The sequence below is a fragment of the Dendropsophus ebraccatus genome, chromosome 1 (genome assembly GCF_027789765.1).
Source record: "Dendropsophus ebraccatus isolate aDenEbr1 chromosome 1, aDenEbr1.pat, whole genome shotgun sequence".
Lineage (NCBI taxonomy): Eukaryota > Metazoa > Chordata > Amphibia > Anura > Hylidae > Dendropsophus > Dendropsophus ebraccatus.
In genome coordinates this window covers 2,411,377-2,432,720 of record NC_091454.1, presented here as the reverse complement: position 1 = coordinate 2,432,720, position 21,344 = coordinate 2,411,377, and positions in this window count along the sequence as shown.

The window sequence follows — 21,344 nt, the reverse complement described above, 5'->3', positions numbered from 1 at the left end:
TAGCCCTCTCTCACAGCCTGCTCCATATAGCCCTCTCTCACAGCCTGCTCCATATAGCCCTCTCTCACAGCCTGATACCATATAGCCCTCTCTCACAGCCTGCCCCATATAGCCCTCTCTCACAGCCTGCTCCATATAGCCCTCTCTCACAGCCTGCTCCATATAGCCCTCTCTCACAGCCTGCTCCATATAGCCCTCTCTCACAGCCTGATACCATATAGCCCTCTCTCACAGCCTGCCCCATATACCCCTCTCTCACAGCCTGATACCATATAGCCCTCTCTCACAGCCTCATACCATATAGCCCTCTCTCACAGCCTGATACCATATAGCCCTCTCTCACAGCCTGCCCCATATAGTCCTCTCTCACAGCCTGATACCATATAGCACTCTCTCACAGCCTGCTCCATATAGCCTTCTCTCACAGCCTGCCCCATATAGCCCTCTCTCACAGCCTGATACCATATAGCCCTCTCTCACAGCCTGATACCATATAGCACTCTCTCACAGCCTGATACCATATAGCCCTCTCTCACAGCCTGCTCCATATAGCCCTCTCTCACAGCCTGCTCCATATAGCCCTCTCTCACAGCCTGCTCCATATAGCCCTCTCTCACAGCCTGATACCATATAGCCCTCTCTCATAGCCTGATACCATATAGCCCTCTCTCACAGCCTGACACCATATAGCCCTCTCTCACAGCCTGCTCCATATAGCCCTCTCTCACAGCCTGATACCATATAGCCCTCTCTCACAGCCTGATACCATATAGCCCTCTCTCACAGCCTGATACCATATAGCCCTCTCTCACAGCCTGCCCCATATAGCCCTCTCTTAAAGCCTGCTCCATATAGCCCTCTCTCACAGCCTGCTCCATATAGCCCTCTCTCACAGCCTGATACCATATAGCCCTCTCTCACAGCCTGATACCATATAGCCCTCTCTCACAGCCTGCTCCATATAGCCCTCTCTCACAGCCTGCCCATATAGCCCTCTCTCACAGCCTGATACCATATAGCCCTCTCTCACAGCCTGATACCATATAGCCCTCTCTCACAGCCTTGCTCCATATAGCCCTCTCTCACAGCCTGCCCCATATTAGCCCTCTCTCACAGCCTGCTCCATACATCCCTCTCTAACAGCCTGCCCCATATAGCCCCTCTCTCACAGCCTGCTCCATATAGCCCTCTCTCACAGCCTGCTCCATATAGCCCTCTCTCACAGCCTGCTCCATATAGCCCTCTCTCACAGCCTGATACCCTATAGCCCTCTCTCACAGCCCTGCCCCATATAGCCCTCTCTCACAGCCTGCTCCATATAGCCTCTCTCACAGCCTGCTCCATATAGCCCTCTCTCACAGCCTGCCCCATATAGCCCTCTCTCACAGCCTGATACCATATAGCCCTCTCTCACAGCCTGATACCATATAGCCCTCTCTCACAGCCTGCTCCATATAGCCCCTCTCTTAAAGCCTGCTCCATATAGCCCTCTCTCACAGCCTGATACCATATAGCCCTCTCTCACAGCCTGCCCCATATAGCCCTCTCTACAGCTTGCCCCATATAGCCCTCTCTCACATGACTGCCCCATATAGCCTCTCTCCACAGCCTGCCTCCATATAGCCCCTCTCACAGCCTACTCCATATAGCCCTCTTTCACAGCCTGCTCCATATAGCCCTCTCTCACAGACTAACCCCATATAGCCCTCTCTCCACAGCCTGATACCATATAGCCCTCTCTCACAGCCTGATACCATATAAGCCCCCTCTCACAGCCTGCTCCATATAGCCCTCTCTCACAGCCTGCTCCATATAGACCTCTCTTAAAGCCTGCTCATATAGCCCTCTCTCACAGGACTGCCCCATATAGCCCTCTCTCACAGCCTGATACCATATAGCCCTCTCTCACAGCCTGATACCATATAGCCCCCCTCTCACAGCCTGCTCCATATAGCCCTCTCTCACAGCCTGCTCCATATAGCCCTCTCTTAAAGCCTGCTCCATATAGCCCTCTCTCACAGCCTGCTCCATATAGCCCTCTCTCACAGCCTGCCTCATATAGCCCCTCTCTCACAGCCTGCCCCATATAGCCCTCTCTCACAGCCTGATACCATATAGCCCTCTCTCACAGCCTGCCCCATATAGCCCTCTCTCACAGCCTGCTCCATATAGCCCTCTCTCACAGCCTGATACCATATAGCCCTCTCTCACAGCCTGCTCCATATAGCCCTCTCTCACAGCCTGCTCCATATAGCCCTCTCTCACAGCCTGCCCCATATAGCCCTCTCTCACAGCCTGCCCCATATAGCCCTCTCTCACAGCCTGCTCCATATAGCCCTCTCTCACAGCCTGCTCCATATAGCCCTCTCTCACAGCCTGATACCATATAGCCCTCTCTCACAGCCTGATACCATATAGCCCTCTCTCACAGCCTGATACCATATAGCCCTCTCTCACAGCCTGCTCCATATAGCCCTCTCTCACAGCCTGATACCATATAGCCCTCTCTCACAGCCTGCTCCATATAGCCCTCTCTCACAGCCTGCTCCATATAGCCCTCTCTTACAGCCTGCTCCATATAGCCCTCTCTCACAGCCTGATACCATATAGCCCTCTCTCACAGCCTGCTCCATATAGCCCTCTCTCACAGCCTGATACCATATAGCCCTCTCTCACAGCCTGCTCCATATAGCCCTCTCTCACAGCCTGATACCATATAGCCCTCTCTCACAGACTGCCCCATATAGCCCTCTCTCACAGCCTGCTCCATATAGCCCTCTCTCACAGCCTGCTCCATATAGCCCTCTCTCACAGCCTGCTCCATATAGCCCTCTCTCACAGCCTGCTCCATATAGCCCTCTCTAACAGCCTGATACCATATAGCCCTCTCTCACAGCCTGCCCCATATAGCCCTCTCTCACAGCCTGCTCCATATAGCCCTCTCTCACAGCCCTCCCCATATAGCCCTCTCTAACAGCCTGATACCATATAGCCCTCTCTCACAGCCTGCCCCATATAGCCCTCTCTCACAGCCTGCCCCATATAGCCCTCTCTCACAGCCTGCGCCATATAGCCCTCTCTCACAGCCTGCCCCATATAGCCCTCTCTCACAGCCTGCCCCATATAGCCCTCTCTCACAGCCTGCTCCATATAGCCCTCTCTCACAGCCTGCCCCATATAGCCCTCTCTCACAGCCTGCTCCATATAGCCCTCTCTCACAGCCTGCCCCATATAGCCCTCTCTCACAGCCTGCTCCATATAGCCCTCTCTCACAGCCTGCTCCATATAGCCCTCTCTCACAGCCTGCTCCATATAGCCCTCTCTCACAGCCTGCTCCATATAGCCCTCTCTCACAGCCTGATACCATATAGCCCTCTCTCACAGCCTGCTCCATATAGCCCTCTCTCACAGCCTGCCCCATATAGCCCTCTCTCACAGCCTGCTCCATATAGCCCTCTCTGACAGCCTGATACCATATAGCCCTCTCTCACAGCCTGCTCCATATAGCCCTCTCTCACAGACTGCCCCATATAGCCCTCTCTCACAGCCTGCCCCATATAGCCCTCTCTCACAGCCTGATACCATATAGCCCTCTCTCACAGCCTGCTCCATATAGCCCTCTCTCACAGACTACTCCATATAGCCCTCTCTCACAGCCTGCTTCATATACCCCTCTTATACAGACTGCTCCTTATACTCCTCTCTCTCTTAGACTGCTCCATATAGCCCCCTCTCACAGACTGCTATATATAGCCCTCTCACACAGACTGCTCCATATACCCTACTTATCATGCGCTCCTCATGTCACAGACCGCTCCTTATATCACACAGACTGCTCCTCTTGCCCTCCTCATATGACACAGATGGCTCCCCACATCACACAGGCTGCTCCTTATGTCACACAGACTGCTCCTCATACCATACCATATAGCCCTCTCTCACAGCCTGCTCCATATAGCCCTCTCTCACAGCCTGCCCCATATAGCCCTCTCTCACAGCCTGATACCATATAGCCCTCTCTCACAGCCTGATACCATATAGCCCTCTCTCACAGCCTGCCCCATATAGCACTCTCTCACAGCCTGCTCCATATAGCCCTCTCTCACAGCCTGCTCCATATAGCCCTCTCTCACAGCCTGCTCCATATAGCCCTCTCTCACAGCCTGATACCATATAGCCCTCTCTCACAGCCTGATACCATATAGCCCTCTCTCACAGCCTGCCCCATATAGCCCTCTCTCACAGACTGCCCCATATAGCCCTCTCTCACAGCCTGCTCCATATAGCCCTCTCTCACAGCCTGCCCCATATAGCCCTCTCTCACAGCCTGCTCCATATAGCCCTCTCTCACAGCCTGATACCATATAGCCCTCTCTCACAGCCTGATACCATATAGCCCTCTCTCACAGCCTGCCCCATATAGCCCTCTCTCACAGCCTGCCCTATATAGCCCTCTCTCACAGCCTGATACCATATAGCCCTCTCTCACAGCCTGATACCATATAGCCCTCTCTCACAGCCTGCCCCATATAGCCCTCTCTCTCACAGCCTGATACCATATAGCCCTCTCTCACAGCCTGCTCCATATAGCCCTCTCTCACAGCCTGCTCCATATAGCCCTCTCTCACAGCCTGATACCATATAGCCCTCTCTCACAGCCTGCTCCATATAGCCCTCTCTCACAGACTGCCCCATATAGCCCTCTCTCACAGCCTGCCCCATATAGCCCTCTCTCACAGACTACTCCATATAGCCCTCTCTCACAGCCTGCTTCATATACCCCTCTTATACAGACTGCTCCTTATACTCCTCTCTCTCTTAGACTGCTCCATATAGCCCCCTCTCACAGACTGCTATATATAGCCCTCTCACACAGACTGCTCCTTATACCCTACTTATCATGCGCTCCTCATGTCACAGACCGCTCCTTATATCACACAGACTGCTCCTCTTGCCCTCCTCATATGACACAGATGGCTCCCCACATCACACAGGCTGCTCCTTATGTCACACAGACTGCTCCTCATATCATACCATATAGCCCTCTCTCACAGCCTGCTCCATATAGCCCTCTCTCACAGCCTGCTCCATATAGCCCTCTCTCACAGCCTGCCCCATATAGCCCTCTCTCACAGCCTGATACCATATAGCCCTCTCTCACAGCCTGCCCCATATAGCCCTCTCTCACAGCCTGATACCATATAGCCCTCTCTCACAGCCTGCTCCATATAGCCCTCTCTCACAGCCTGATACCATATAGCCCTCTCTCACAGCCTGCTCCATATAGCCCTCTCTCACAGCCTGCTCCATATAGCCCGCTCTAACAGCCTGCTCCATATAGCCCTCTCTCACAGCCTGCCCCATATAGCCCTCTCTCAAAGCCTGCTCCATATAGCCCTCTCTCACAGCCTGCTCCTTATAGCCCTCTCTCACAGCCTGCTCCATATAGCCCTCTCTCACAGCCTGCTCCATATAGCCCTCTCTTAAAGCCTGCTCCATATAGCCCTCTCTCACAGCCTGCTCCATATAGCCCTCTCTCACAGCCTGATACCATATAGCCCTCTCTCACAGCCTGCCCCATATACCCCTCTCTCACAGCCTGCCCCATATAGCCCTCTCTCACAGCCTGATACCATATAGCCCTCTCTCACAGCCTGCTCCATATAGCCCTCTCTCACAGCCTGATACCATATAGCCCTCTCTCACAGCCTGATACCATATAGCCCTTTCTCACAGCCTGATACCATATAGCCCTCTCTCACAGCCTGATACCATATAGCCCTCTCTCTCACAGCCTGATACCATATAGCCCTCTCTCACAGACTGCCCCATATAGCCCTCTCTCACAGCCTGCTCCATATAGCCCTCTCTCACAGCCTGCCCCATATAGCCCTCTCTCACAGCCTGATACCATATAGCCCTCTCTCACAGCCTGCCCCATATAGCCCTCTCTCACAGCCTGATACCCTATAGCCCTCTCTCACAGCCTGCCCCATATAGCCCTCTCTCACAGCCTGCCCCATATAGCCCTCTCTCACAGCCTGCTCCATATAGCCCTCTCTCACAGCCTGCTCCATATAGCCCTCTCTTAAAGCCTGCTCCATATAGCCCTCTCTCACAGCCTGCTCCATATAGCCCTCTCTCACAGCCTACTCCATATAGCCCTCTTTCACAGCCTGCTCCATATAGCCCTCTCTCACAGACTGCCCCATATAGCCCTCTCTCACAGCCTGATACCATATAGCCCTCTCTCACAGCCTGATACCATATAGCCCCCTCTCACAGCCTGCTCCATATAGCCCTCTCTCACAGCCTGCTCCATATAGCCCTCTCTTTAAGCCTGCTCCATATAGCCCTCTCTCACAGCCTGCTCCATATAGCCCTCTCTCACAGCCTGCTCCATATAGCCCTCTCTAACAGCCTGTTACCATGTAGCCCTCTCTCAAAGCCTGCTCCATATAGCCCTCTCTCACAGCCTGATACCATATAGCCCTCTCTCACAGCCTGCCCCATATAGCCCTCTCTCACAGCCTGCTCCATATAGCCCTCTCTCACAGCCTGCTCCATATAGCCCTCTCTCACAGCCTGCTCCATATAGCCCTCTCTCACAGCCTGCCCCATATAGTCCTCTCTCACAGCCTGCTCCATATAGCCCTCTCTCACAGACTGCCCCATATAGCCCTCTCTCACAGCCTGCCCCATATAGCCCTCTCTCACAGCCTGATACCATATAGCCCTCTCTCATAGCCTGATACCATATAGCCCTCTCTCACAGCCTGCTCCATATAGCCCTCTCTCACAGCCTGATACCATATAGCCCTCTCTCACAGCCTGCTCCATATAGCCCTCTCTCACAGCCTGCCCCATATAGCCCTCTCTCACAGCCTGATACCATATAGCCCTCTCTCACAGCCTGCCCCATATAGCCCTCTCTCACAGCCTGCCCCATATAGCCCTCTCTCACAGCCTGCTCCATATAGCCCTCTCTCACAGCCTGCTCCATATAGCCCTCTCTCACAGCCTGCTCCATATAGCCCTCTCTCACAGCCTGATACCATATAGCCCTCTCTCACAGCCTGATACCATATAGCCCTCTCTCACAGCCTGATTCCATATAGCCCTCTCTCACAGCCTGCTCCATATAGCCCTCTCTCACAGCCTGATACCATATAGCCCTCTCTCACAGCCTGCTCCATGTAGCCCTCTCTCACAGACTGCTCCATATAGCCCTCTCTCACAGCCTGATACCATATAGCCCTCTCTCACAGCCTGATACCATATAGCCCTCTCTAACAGCCTGCCCCATATAGCCCTCTCTCACAGCCTGCCCCATATAGCCCTCTCTCACAGCCTGCCCCATATAGCCCTCTCTCACAGCCTGATACCATATAGCCCTCTCTCACAGCCTGTCCCATATAGCCCTCTCTCACAGCCTGATACCATATAGCCCTCTCTCACAGCCTGATACCATATAGCCCTCTCTCACAGCCTGCTCCATATAGCCCACTCTCACAGCCTGATACCATATAGCCCTCTCTCACAGCCTGCTCCATATAGCCCTCTCTCACAGCCTGCTCCATATAGCCCTCTCTCACAGCCTGCTCCATATAGCCCTCTCTCACAGACTGCCCCATATAGCCCTCTCTCACAGCCTGCCCCATATAGCCCTCTCTCACAGACTACTCCATATAGCCCTCTCTCACAGCCTGCTTCATATACCCCTCTTATACAGACTGCTCCTTATACTCCTCTCTCTCTTAGACTGCTCCATATAGCCCCCTCTCACAGACTGCTATATATAGCCCTCTCACACAGACTGCTCCATATACCCTACTTATCATGCGCTCCTCATGTCACAGACCGCTCCTTATATCACACAGACTGCTCCTCTTGCCCTCCTCATATGACACAGATGGCTCCCCACATCACACAGGCTGCTCCTTATGTCACACAGACTGCTCCTCATATCATACCATATAGCCCTCTCTCACAGCCTGCTCCATACAGCCCTCTCTCACAGCCTGCTCCATATAGCCCTCTCTCACAGCCTGCCCCATATAGCCCTCTCTCACAGCCTGATACCATATAGCCCTCTCTCACAGCCTGCTCCATATAGCCCTCTCTCACAGCCTGATACCATATAGCCCTCTCTCACAGCCTGCCCCATATAGCCCTCTCTCACAGCCTGCCCCATATAGCCCTCTCTCACAGCCTGCCCCATATAGCCCTCTCTCACAGCCTGCCCCATATAGCCCTCTCTCACAGCCTGCTCCATATAGCCCTCTCTCACAGCCTGCTCCATATAGCCCTCTCTCACAGCCTGATACCATATAGCCCTCTCTCACAGCCTGATACCATATAGCCCTCTCTCACAGCCTGCCCCATATAGCCCTCTCTCACAGACTGCCCCATATAGCCCTCTCTCACAGCCTGCTCCATATAGCCCTCTCACAGCCTGCCCCATATAGCACTCTCTCACAGCCTGCTCCATATAGCCCTCTCTCACAGCCTGCCCCATATAGCCCTCTCTCACAGCCTGATACCATATAGCCCTCTCTCACAGCCTGATACCATATAGCCCTCTCTCACAGCCTGCTCCATATAGCCCTCTCTCACAGCCTGCTCCATATAGCCCTCTCTCACAGCCTGATACCATATAGCCCTCTCTCACAGCCTGCCCCATATAGCCCTCTCTCACAGCCTGCTCCATATAGCCCTCTCTCACAGCCTGCTCCATATAGCCCTCTCTCACAGCCTGCTCCATATAGCCCTCTCTCACAGCCTGATACCATATAGCCCTCTCTCACAGCCTGCCCCATATACCCCTCTCTCACAGCCTGATACCATATAGCCCTCTCTCACAGCCTCATACCATATAGCCCTCTCTCACAGCCTGATACCATATAGCCCTCTCTCACAGCCTGCCCCATATAGTCCTCTCTCACAGCCTGATACCATATAGCCCTCTCTCACAGCCTGCTCCATATAGCCCTCTCTCACAGCCTGCCCCATATAGCCCTCTCTCACAGCCTGATACCATATAGCCCTCTCTCACAGCCTGATACCATATAGCACTCTCTCACAGCCTGATACCATATAGCCCTCTCTCACAGCCTGCTCCATATAGCCCTCTCTCACAGCCTGCTCCATATAGCCCTCTCTCACAGCCTGCTCCATATAGCCCTCTCTCACAGCCTGATACCATATAGCCCTCTCTCATAGCCTGATACCATATAGCCCTCTCTCACAGCCTGACACCATATAGCCCTCTCTCACAGCCTGCTCCATATAGCCCTCTCTCACAGCCTGATACCATATAGCCCTCTCTCACAGCCTGATACCATATAGCCCTCTCTCACAGCCTGATACCATATAGCCCTCTCTCACAGCCTGCCCCATATAGCCCTCTCTTAAAGCCTGCTCCATATAGCCCTCTCTCACAGCCTGCTCCATATAGCCCTCTCTCACAGCCTGATACCATATAGCCCTCTCTCACAGCCTGATACCATATAGCCCTCTCTCACAGCCTGCTCCATATAGCCCTCTCTCACAGCCTGCCCCATATAGCCCTCTCTCACAGCCTGATACCATATAGCCCTCTCTCACAGCCTGATACCATATAGCCCTCTCTCACAGCCTGCTCCATATAGCCCTCTCTCACAGCCTGCCCCATATAGCCCTCTCTCACAGCCTGCTCCATACATCCCTCTCTAACAGCCTGCCCCATATAGCCCTCTCTCACAGCCTGCTCCATATAGCCCTCTCTCACAGCCTGCTCCATATAGCCCTCTCTCACAGCCTGATACCATATAGCCCTCTCTCACAGCCTGCCCCATATAGCCCTCTCTCACAGCCTGCTCCATATAGCCCTCTCTCACAGCCTGCTCCATATAGCCCTCTCTCACAGCCTGCCCCATATAGCCCTCTCTCACAGCCTGATACCATATAGCCCTCTCTCACAGCCTGATACCATATAGCCCTCTCTCACAGCCTGCTCCATATAGCCCTCTCTTAAAGCCTGCTCCATATAGCCCTCTCTCACAGCCTGATACCATATAGCCCTCTCTCACAGCCTGCCCCATATAGCCCTCTCTACAGCTTGCCCCATATAGCCCTCTCTCACAGACTGCCCCATATAGCCCTCTCTCACAGCCTGCTCCATATAGCCCTCTCTCACAGCCTACTCCATATAGCCCTCTTTCACAGCCTGCTCCATATAGCCCTCTCTCACAGACTACCCCATATAGCCCTCTCTCACAGCCTGATACCATATAGCCCTCTCTCACAGCCTGATACCATATAGCCCCCTCTCACAGCCTGCTCCATATAGCCCTCTCTCACAGCCTGCTCCATATAGCCCTCTCTTAAAGCCTGCTCCATATAGCCCTCTCTCACAGACTGCCCCATATAGCCCTCTCTCACAGCCTGATACCATATAGCCCTCTCTCACAGCCTGATACCATATAGCCCCCTCTCACAGCCTGCTCCATATAGCCCTCTCTCACAGCCTGCTCCATATAGCCCTCTCTTAAAGCCTGCTCCATATAGCCCTGTCTCACAGCCTGCTCCATATAGCCCTCTCTCACAGCCTGCTCCATATAGCCCTCTCTCACAGCCTGCCCCATATAGCCCTCTCTCACAGCCTGATACCATATAGCCCTCTCTCACAGCCTGCCCCATATAGCCCTCTCTCACAGCCTGCTCCATATAGCCCTCTCTCACAGCCTGATACCATATAGCCCTCTCTCACAGCCTGCTCCATATAGCCCTCTCTCACAGCCTGCTCCATATAGCCCTCTCTCACAGCCTGCCCCATATAGCCCTCTCTCACAGCCTGCCCCATATAGCCCTCTCTCACAGCCTGCTCCATATAGCCCTCTCTCACAGCCTGCTCCATATAGCCCTCTCTCACAGCCTGCTACCATATAGCCCTCTCTCACAGCCTGATACCATATAGCCCTCTCTCACAGCCTGATACCATATAGCCCTCTCTCACAGCCTGCTCCATATAGCCCTCTCTCACAGCCTGATACCATATAGCCCTCTCTCACAGCCTGCTCCATATAGCCCTCTCTCACAGCCTGCTCCATATAGCCCTCTCTCACAGCCTGCTCCATATAGCCCTCTCTCACAGCCTGCTACCATATAGCCCTCTCTCACAGCCTGCTCCATATAGCCCTCTCTCACAGCCTGATACCATATAGCCCTCTCTCACAGCCTGCTCCATATAGCCCTCTCTCACAGCCTGATACCATATAGCCCTCTCTCACAGACTGCCCCATATAGCCCTCTCTCACAGCCTGCTCCATATAGCCCTCTCTCACAGCCTGCTCCATATAGCCCTCTCTCACAGCCTGCTCCATATAGCCCTCTCTCACAGCCTGCTCCATATAGCCCTCTCTAACAGCCTGATACCATATAGCCCTCTCTCACAGCCTGCCCCATATAGCCCTCTCTCACAGCCTGCTCCATATAGCCCTCTCTCACAGCCTGCTCCATATAGCCCTCTCTAACAGCCTGATACCATATAGCCCTCTCTCACAGCCTGCCCCATATAGCCCTCTCTCACAGCCTGCCCCATATAGCCCTCTCTCACAGCCTGCTCCATATAGCCCTCTCTCACAGCCTGCCCCATATAGCCCTCTCTCACAGCCTGCTCCATATAGCCCTCTCTCACAGCCTGCTCCATATAGCCCTCTCTCACAGCCTGCTCCATATAGCCCTCTCTAACAGCCTGATACCATATAGCCCTCTCTCACAGCCTGCCCCATATAGCCCTCTCTCACAGCCTGCTCCATATAGCCCTCTCTCACAGCCTGATACCATATAACCCTCTCTCACAGCCTGATACCATATAGCCCTCTCTCACAGCCTGCTCCATATAGCCCTCTCTCACAGCCTGATACCATATAGCCCTCTCTCACAGCCTGCTCCATATAGCCCTCTCTCACAGCCTGATACCATATAGCCCTCTCTCACAGCCTGATACCATATAGCCCTCTCTCACAGCCTGCTCCATATAGCCCTCTCTCACAGCCTGCCCCATATAGCCCTCTCTCACAGCCTGCTCCATATAGCCCTCTCTCACAGCCTGCCCCATATAGCCCTCTCTCACAGCCTGCTCCATATAGCCCTCTCTCACAGCCTGCTCCATATAGCCCTCTCTCACAGCCTGATACCATATAGCCCTCTCTCACAGCCTGCCCCATATAGCCCTCTCTCACAGCCTGATACCATATAGCCCTCTCTCACAGCCTGCTCCATATAGCCCTCTCTCACAGCCTGCTCCATATAGCCCTCTCTCACAGCCTGATACCATATAGCCCTCTCTCACAGCCTGCCCCATATAGCCCTCTCTCACAGCCTGATACCATATAGCCCTCTCTCACAGCCTGCCCCATATACCCCTCTCTCACAGCCTGCTCCATATAGCCCTCTCTCACAGCCTGATACCATATAGCCCTCTCTCACAGCCTGATACCATATAGCCCTCTCTCACAGCCTGCCCCATATAGCCCTCTCTCACAGCCTGCTCCATATAGCACTCTCTCACAGCCTGATACCATATAGCCCTCTCTCACAGCCTGCCCCATATAGCCCTCTCTCACAGCCTGTCCCATATAGCCCTCTCTCACAGCCTGCCCCATATAGCCCTCTCTCACAGCCTGATACCATATAGCCCTCTCTCACAGCCTGCCCCATATAGCCCTCTCTCACAGCCTGATACCATATAGCCCTCTCTCACAGCCTGCTCCATATAGCCCTCTCTCACAGCCTGCTCCATATAGCCCTCTCTCACAGCCTTATACCATATAGCCCTCTCTCACAGCCTGATACCATATAGCCCTCTCTCACAGCCTGCCCCATATAGCCCTCTCTCACAGACTGCCCCATATAGCCCTCTCTCACAGACTGCCCCATATAGCCCTCTCTCACAGCCTGCCCCATATAGCCCTCTCTTACAGCCTGCCCCATATAGCCCTCTCTCACAGCCTGCCCCATATAGCCCTCTCTCACAGCCTGCTCCATATAGCCCTCTCTCACAGCCTGCCCCATATAGCCCTCTCTCACAGCCTGCTCCATATAGCCCTCTCTCACAGACTGCTCCATATAGCCCTCTCTCACAGCCTGCTCCATATAGCCCTCTCTCACAGCCTGATACCATATAGCCCTCTCTCACAGCCTGCTCCATATAGCCCTCTCTCACAGCCTGCTCCATATAGCCCTCTCTCACAGCCTGCTCCATATAGCCCTCTCTCACAGCCTGCTCCATATAGCCCTCTCTCACATCCTGCTCCATATAGCCCTCTCTCACAGCCTGATACCATATAGCCCTCTCTCACAGCCTGCTCCATATAGCCCTCTCTCACATCCTGCTCCATATAGCCCTCTCTCACAGCCTGATACCATATAGCCCTCTCTCACAGCCTGATACCATATAGCCCTCTCTCACAGCCTGATACCATATAGCCCTCTCTCACAGCCTGCTCCATATAGCCCTCTCTCACAGCCTGATACCATATTGCCCTCTCTCACAGCCTGATACCATATAGCCCTCTCTCACAGACTGCCCCATATAGCCCTTTCTCACAGCCTGATACCATATAGCCCTCTCTCCCAGACTGCTCCATATAGCCCTCTCTCACAGCCTGCTTCATATACCCCTCTTATACAGACTGCTCCTTATACTCCTCTCTCTCTTAGACTGCTCCATATAGCCCCCTCTCACAGACTGCTATATATAGCCCTCTCACACAGACTGCTCCATATACCCTACTTATCATGCGCTCCTCATGTCACAGACCGCTCCTTATATCACACAGACTGCTTCTCTTGCCCTCCTCATATGACACAGATGGCTCCCCACATCACACAGGCTGCTCCTTATGTCACACAGACTGCTCCTCATATCATACGGGCTGCTCCTCATATCATACGGGCTGCTCCTCTTTCCCTCATATCACACAGACTGCTCCTCATTTCACACAGACTGCTCCTCACGCCCCCTCGTGACATCACACAGATGGAGACATTTATCAAAGTTACGGGGGGCGGCAAAGCAAGGAGGAGGCCTCATTTACCATGATTTACACCTGTTCGATGGTGTAAACCATAATCCAAATCTACACTTGCTAAAGGGGGAAAAACAGGGCAGGGCCTAATTTAAGATCACTCAGACTGCTCCCTATGTCCCCTACTTATATCACAAAGACTGCTCCTAATATCACACAGACTGTTTCCTATGCCCCCTCCTAATATCACAGATTGCACCCTATGCCCCTCCTCATATCACACAGACTGCCCCCTATGCTCCCTCCTAATATCATACAGACTGCTCCCCATATCACACAGACTGCGCCCTATGCCCCCTCCTCATATCACACGGACTGATCCTCATATCACACAGACTGCTCCTCATATCACACAAAGTGCTCTTCATATCACTGAGACTGCTCCTCATACCCTCCCCATATCACATAGACTGCTCCTCATTTCACACAGACTTCTTATATCACAGACAGTTCCTCATATCACACAGACTGTTCCCCATATCACACAGACTGCTCTTCATATCCTCCCCATATCAAAGAGACTGCTCCCCATATTACACAGACTACTCCCCTTATCACACGGACTGCTCCTCATACCCTTCCCATATCACACAGACTGCTCCTCATACCCTCCCCATATCACACAGACTGCTCCCCATATCACACAGACTGCTTCTCATGTCTCCCCCATATCACATACACTGCTCTCCATAACACACATACAGCTCCACATGTTAACAGCCACCACCATATAACAAAGCTAGCTCCTCGTATCACAGACAGCTCCTCATATCACCCAGACTGCTCCATATATTACAGACTGCTCCTCATACACTCCCTATATACCACAGACTGCTCCTCATCACATAGACAACTTCCCATATCATACAAACTGCTCCACATATCACACAGACTGCTCCTCATACCTCCACAAATCACATAGACTGCTCCTCATACCCTCCCCATATCACATAAACTGCTCCCATATCATGCAAACTGCTCCACATATCATACAGACTGCTCCTCATACCTCCCCAAATCACATAGACTGCTCCTCATACACTCCCTATATCACATAGACTGCTCCCATATCCTTCAAACTGCTCCACATATCATACAGACTGCTCCTTATATCACAGACTGCTCCTCATATTACAGACTGCTCCTCATACCTCACCAAATCATATAGACTGCTCCTCATACCCTCCCCATATCACAGACTGCTCCTCATATCACACAGACTTCTCCTCATATCACACAGACTGCTCCTCATATCACACAGACTTCTCCTCATATCACACAGACTGCTCCTCATACACTCCCTATATCACATAGACTGCTCCCATATCATTCAAACTGCTCCACATATCATACAGACTGCTCCTTATATCACAGACTGCTCCCCATATCACAGACTGCTCCTCATATCACACAAAGTGCTCCTTATACCCTCCCCATATCCCACAGACTGCTCCTCATATCACACAGACTGCTCCTCATATCACACAGACTTCTCCTCATATCACACAGACTGCTCCTTATTCCCTCCCCATATCACAGACTGCTCCTCATATCACACAGACTGCTCCTCATATCACACAAAGTGCTCCTCATACCCTCCCCATATCCCACAGACTGCTCCTCATATCACACAGACTGCTTCCCATATCATGCAGACTGCTCGCTACATCATGCAGACTGCTCCACATATCACACAGACTGCTCCTCATATTACAGACAGCTACTCATACCTCCCCAAATCACATAGACTGCTCCTCATACCCTCCCCATATCATATAGACTGCTCCCATATCATGCAAACTGCTCCACATATCATACAGACTGCTCCTTATATCACAGACTGCTCCTCATACCTCCCCAAAGCACATAGACTGCTCCTCATACACTCCCTATATCCCACAGACTGCTCCTCATATCACATAGACTGCTCCCCATATTATGCAAACTGCAGACTGCACCTTATATCACAGACTGCTCCTCATATTACAGACTGCGCTCCTCATACCTCCCCAAATTATATAGACTGCTCCTCATACCCTCCCCATATCACAGACTGCTCCTCATATTATAGACTGCTCCTCATACCTCCCCAAATCATATAGACTGCTCCTCATACCCTCCCCATATCACATAGACTGCTCCCATATCATGCAAACTGCTCCACATATCATACAGACTCCTTATATCACAGACTGCTCCTCATATTACAGACTGCTCCTACCTCCCCAAATTATATAGACTGCTCCTCATATTACAGACTGCTCCTCATATTACAGACTGCTCCTCATACCTCTCCAAATCATATAGACTGCTCCTCATACCCTCCCCATATCACAAAGACTGCTCCTCATATCACACAAAGTGCTCCTCATACCCTCTCCATATCACACAGACTGCTCATTTCACACAGACTTCTCCTAATATTACAGACTGCTCCTCATATCACACAGACTGCTCCTCATATCACACAGACTGCTCCCCATATCACACAGACTGCTCCCCATATCCCCCTATATCACAGAGATTGCTCCTCATATCACACAGACTGCTCCTCATATCACATAGACTGCTCCCCATATCATGCAAACTGCTCCACATATCACAAAGACTGCTCCTCATATCACAGACTGCTCCTCATATTACAGACTGCTTCTAATACCTCCCCAAATCACATAGACTGCTCCTCATACCCTCCCCATTTCACACAGACTGCTCCCATATCATGCAAACTGCTCCACATATCATAGACTGCTCCTTATATCACAGACTGCTCCCCATATTACAGACTGCTCCTACCTCCCCAAATCATATAGACTGCTCCTCATACCCTCCCCATATCCCACAGACTGTTTCTCATATCACACAGACTGCTTCTCATACCCTCCCCATATCACACAGACTGCTCCTCATACCCTCCCCATATCACAGACTGCTCCTCATATCACACAGACTGCTCCTCATATCACACAAAGTGCTCCTCATACCCTCCCCATATCACACAGACTGCTCATTTCACACAGACTTCTCCTTATATCACAGAAACTGCTCCTCACATCCTCCCCATATCACACAGATTGCTCCCCATATCACACGAACTGCTCCTCATATCACACAGATTTCTCCTCATACCCTCCCCATATCACACACACTGCTCCCCATATCACACAGACTGCTTTTCATGCCTCCCCTATATCACACACACTGCTCCCCATAGCACACAGACTGCTCTTCATACACTCCTCATATCACACAGAATGTTCCTCATATCACACAGACAGCTCCCCATGTTAACAGCCACCCCCATATCACACAGACTGCTCCGCATATTACAGACTGCTCCTCATACCTCCCCAAATCACATAGACTGCTCCTCATACACTCCCCATATCACACAGACTGCTCCTCATATTACAGACTGCTCCTCATATCACACAGACAACTCCCCATATTAACAGCAACCCGTATATCACACAGATGGCTATTCATATCACAGTCCGCTCACCATATAAAAAAGACTGCTTCCTATATCACATTGACTGCTCTTCATACCCTCCTCATGTCACACAGACAGCTCCCCATATCAAAGAGACTGCTTCCCATATCACACAGACAGCTCCCCATATCAAAGAGACTGCTTCCCATATCACACAGACTGCTCCCCTTATCACACAGACTGCTCCCCTTATCACACAGACTGCTTCCCATATCACACAGACTGCTCCCCTTATCACACAGACTGCTCCCCATATCACACAGACTTCTCCCCATATCTCAGACACTGCTCCCCATAGCACACAGACTGCTCTTCATACCCTCCTCATATCACACAGACTGCTACTCATGTCACACAGAATGTTCCTCATATAACACTGAGCGCACCTCATATCACACAGACAGCTCCCCATATTAACAGCCACCCCCATATCACACAGATGGCACATTTCACATAGACTGCTCCTCAAATCACACAGACTGCTCATCATATCATACAGATGGCTCCTCATATTCTCCCCATATCACAAAGAGGGCTCCCCATACTACATAGACTGCTCCTCATATCACACAGACTGCTCCTCATATCACACAGACTGCTCCTCATATCACAAAGACTACTCCACATATCAAACAGACTGCTCCTCATATCATACAGACTGCTCCTCATATCACAAAGACTACTCCCCATATCACATAGACTGCTCCACATATCAAACAGACTGCTCCTCATATCACACAGACTGCTCCTCATATCAAAAGGACTACTCCCCATATCACATAGACTGCTCCACATATCATACAGACTGCTCCTCATATCACACAGACTGCTCCTTATATCAAAAAGACTACTCCCCATATTCCATAGACTGCTCCACATATCATATAGACTGTTCCACATATCACATAGACTGCTCCACATATCATACAGACTGCTCCTCATATCACAAAATGCTCTTCATACCCTTCCTATATCACACAGACATGATGTAACAGCAGAATAGTGAGTGCAGCTCTGGAGGATGAGACATGATGTAACAGCAGAATAGTGAGTGCAGCTCTGGAGGATGAGACATGATGTAACAGCAGAATAGTGAGTGCAGCTCTGGAGGATGAGACATGATGTAACAGCAGAATAGTGAGTGCAGCTCTGGAGGATGAGACATGATGTAACAGCAGAATAGTGAGTTCAGCCCTGGAGGATGAGACATGATGTAACAGCAGAATAGTAAGTGCAGCTCTAAAGAAGGAGACATGATGTAACAGCAGAATAGTGAGTGCAGCTCTGGAGGATGAGACATGGTTAACAGCAGAATAGTGAGTGCAGCTTTGGAGGATGAGATGTGATGTAACAGCAGAATAGTGAGTGCAGCTCTGGAGGATGAGACATGATGTAACAGCAGAATAGTAAGTGCAGCTCTAAAGAAGGAGACATGATGTAACAGCAGAATAGTGAGTACAGCTCTGGAGGATGAGACATGATGTAACAGCAGAATAGTGAGTGCAGCTCTGGAGGATGAGACATGATGTAGCAGTGGAATAGTGAGTGCAGCTCGAAAGAAGGAGACATGATGTAACAGCAGAATAGTGAGTGCAGCTCTGGAGGATGAGACATGATGTAACAGCAGAATAGTGAGTGCAGCTCTGGAAAATGAGACAAGATGTAACAGCAGAATAGTGAGTGCAGCTCTGGAGGATGAGACATGATGTAACAGGAGAATAGTGAGTGCAGATCTGGAGGATGAGACATGATATAACAGCAGAATAGTGAGTGCAGCTCTGGAGGATGAGACATGGTTAACAGCAGAATAGTGAGTGCAGCTTTGGAGGATGAGATGTGATGTAACAGCAGAATAGTGAGTGCAGCTCTGGAGGATGAGACATGATGTAACAGCAGAATAGTGACTGCAGCTCTGGAGGATGAGACATGATGTAACAGCAGAATAGTGAGTGCAGCTCTGGAGGATGAGACATGATGTAACAGCAGAATAGTGACTGCAGCTCTGGAGGATGAGACATGATGTAACAGCAGAATAGTGAGTGCAGCTCTGGAGGATGAGACATGATGTAACAGCAGAATAGTGAGTGCAGCTCTGGAGGATGAGACATGATATAACAGCAGAATAGTGAGTCCAGCTCTGGAGGATGAGACAGGATGTAACAGCAGAATAGTGAGTGCAGCTCTGGAGGATGAGACATGATATAACAGTAGAATAGTGAGTGCAGCTCTGGGGGATGAGACAGGATGTAAGAGCAGAATAGTGAGTGCAGCTCTGGAGGAGGAGACAGGATGTAAGAGCAGAATAGTGAGTGCAGCTCTGGATGTGACTGCAGGATAACACTATATGCTATGCGGGATAAGTTTGTACATAGAAGTTGCCCAGGCAGACATGTTGCCCCCTATGATGGGGGGGGGGGGGGGGTCTCCATCTCAGATGTTCGGTTTCTATCGCTCTCACATCTGCTTTACATTTTGTAATATAATAAAAATAGCTGGACTCCTGGGTGGAAATATTCTGTGAATGTGGAGTCACGGCGTGCGCTGCGAGGTTTCTTACACCGCGACATTTATAGGATTTTGTCATATGTCGTCAGTGTTCATCTAGCGCCCCCTATTCTACGACAATGGTGGAGCAGTGCAGCGGCCGCAGTAAAGAGTCTGCTCCATCTCCTTATAAAGAGAGACCGAAAAGAGACTGTTTATAACACCAGAGACGTCACTGACACAAGACAGAGCGCAACCCGAATACACTGTGATATATACCCAGGTTATAGCAGCTGTACACATCTAATTATATACAGTATATACCCAGGTTATAGCAGCTGTTCATATATAATTATATACAGTATATACCCAGGTTATACCAGCTGTACACATCTAATTATATACAGTATATACCCAGGTTATAGCAGCTGTACACATCTAATTATACACAGTATATACCCAGGTTATAGCAGCTGTACACATCTAATTATATACAGTATATACCCAGGTTATAGCAGCTGTACACATCTAATTATACACAGTATATACCCAGGTTATAGCAGCTGTACACATCTAATTATATACAGTATATACCCAGGTTATACCAGCTGTACATATATAATTATATACAGGAAATATCCAGGTTATATCAGCTGTACATATATATTATATACAGTATATACCCAGGTTATACCATCTGTACATAAATTATTATATACAGTGTATACCCAGGTTATATCAGCTGTACATATATAATTATATACAGTATTTACCCAGGTTATACCAGCTGTACATAAATTATTATATACAGTGTATACCCAGGTTATATCAGCTGTACATATATAATTATATACAGGAAATATCCAGGTTATAGCAGCTGTACATATATAATTATATACAGTATATACCCAGGTTATACCGGCTGTACATATATAATTATATACAGTATATACCCAGGTTATACCAGCTGTACACATCTAATTATATACAGTATATACCCAGGTTATACCAGCTGTACACATCTAATTATATACAGTATATACCCAGGTTATAGCAGTTGTACATATATAATTATATACAGCAGGGGTACTCAACAACTTTTAGTGAAGGTCCACTTACCGGGGTCTATTGTCAGGTGAAGGTCCCAGCTGAACATCAGTAGGAAACGTGTTTTGTTACTTTGTCACAAACGTTCAACTATTTATATACAGAATTGCTGCTTATTAGCGGGAAAACTGGTATTTTTTTCTCTCTCACCAGGCCTTTGATATTAGGTACAAAGGGGGTGACTGCCC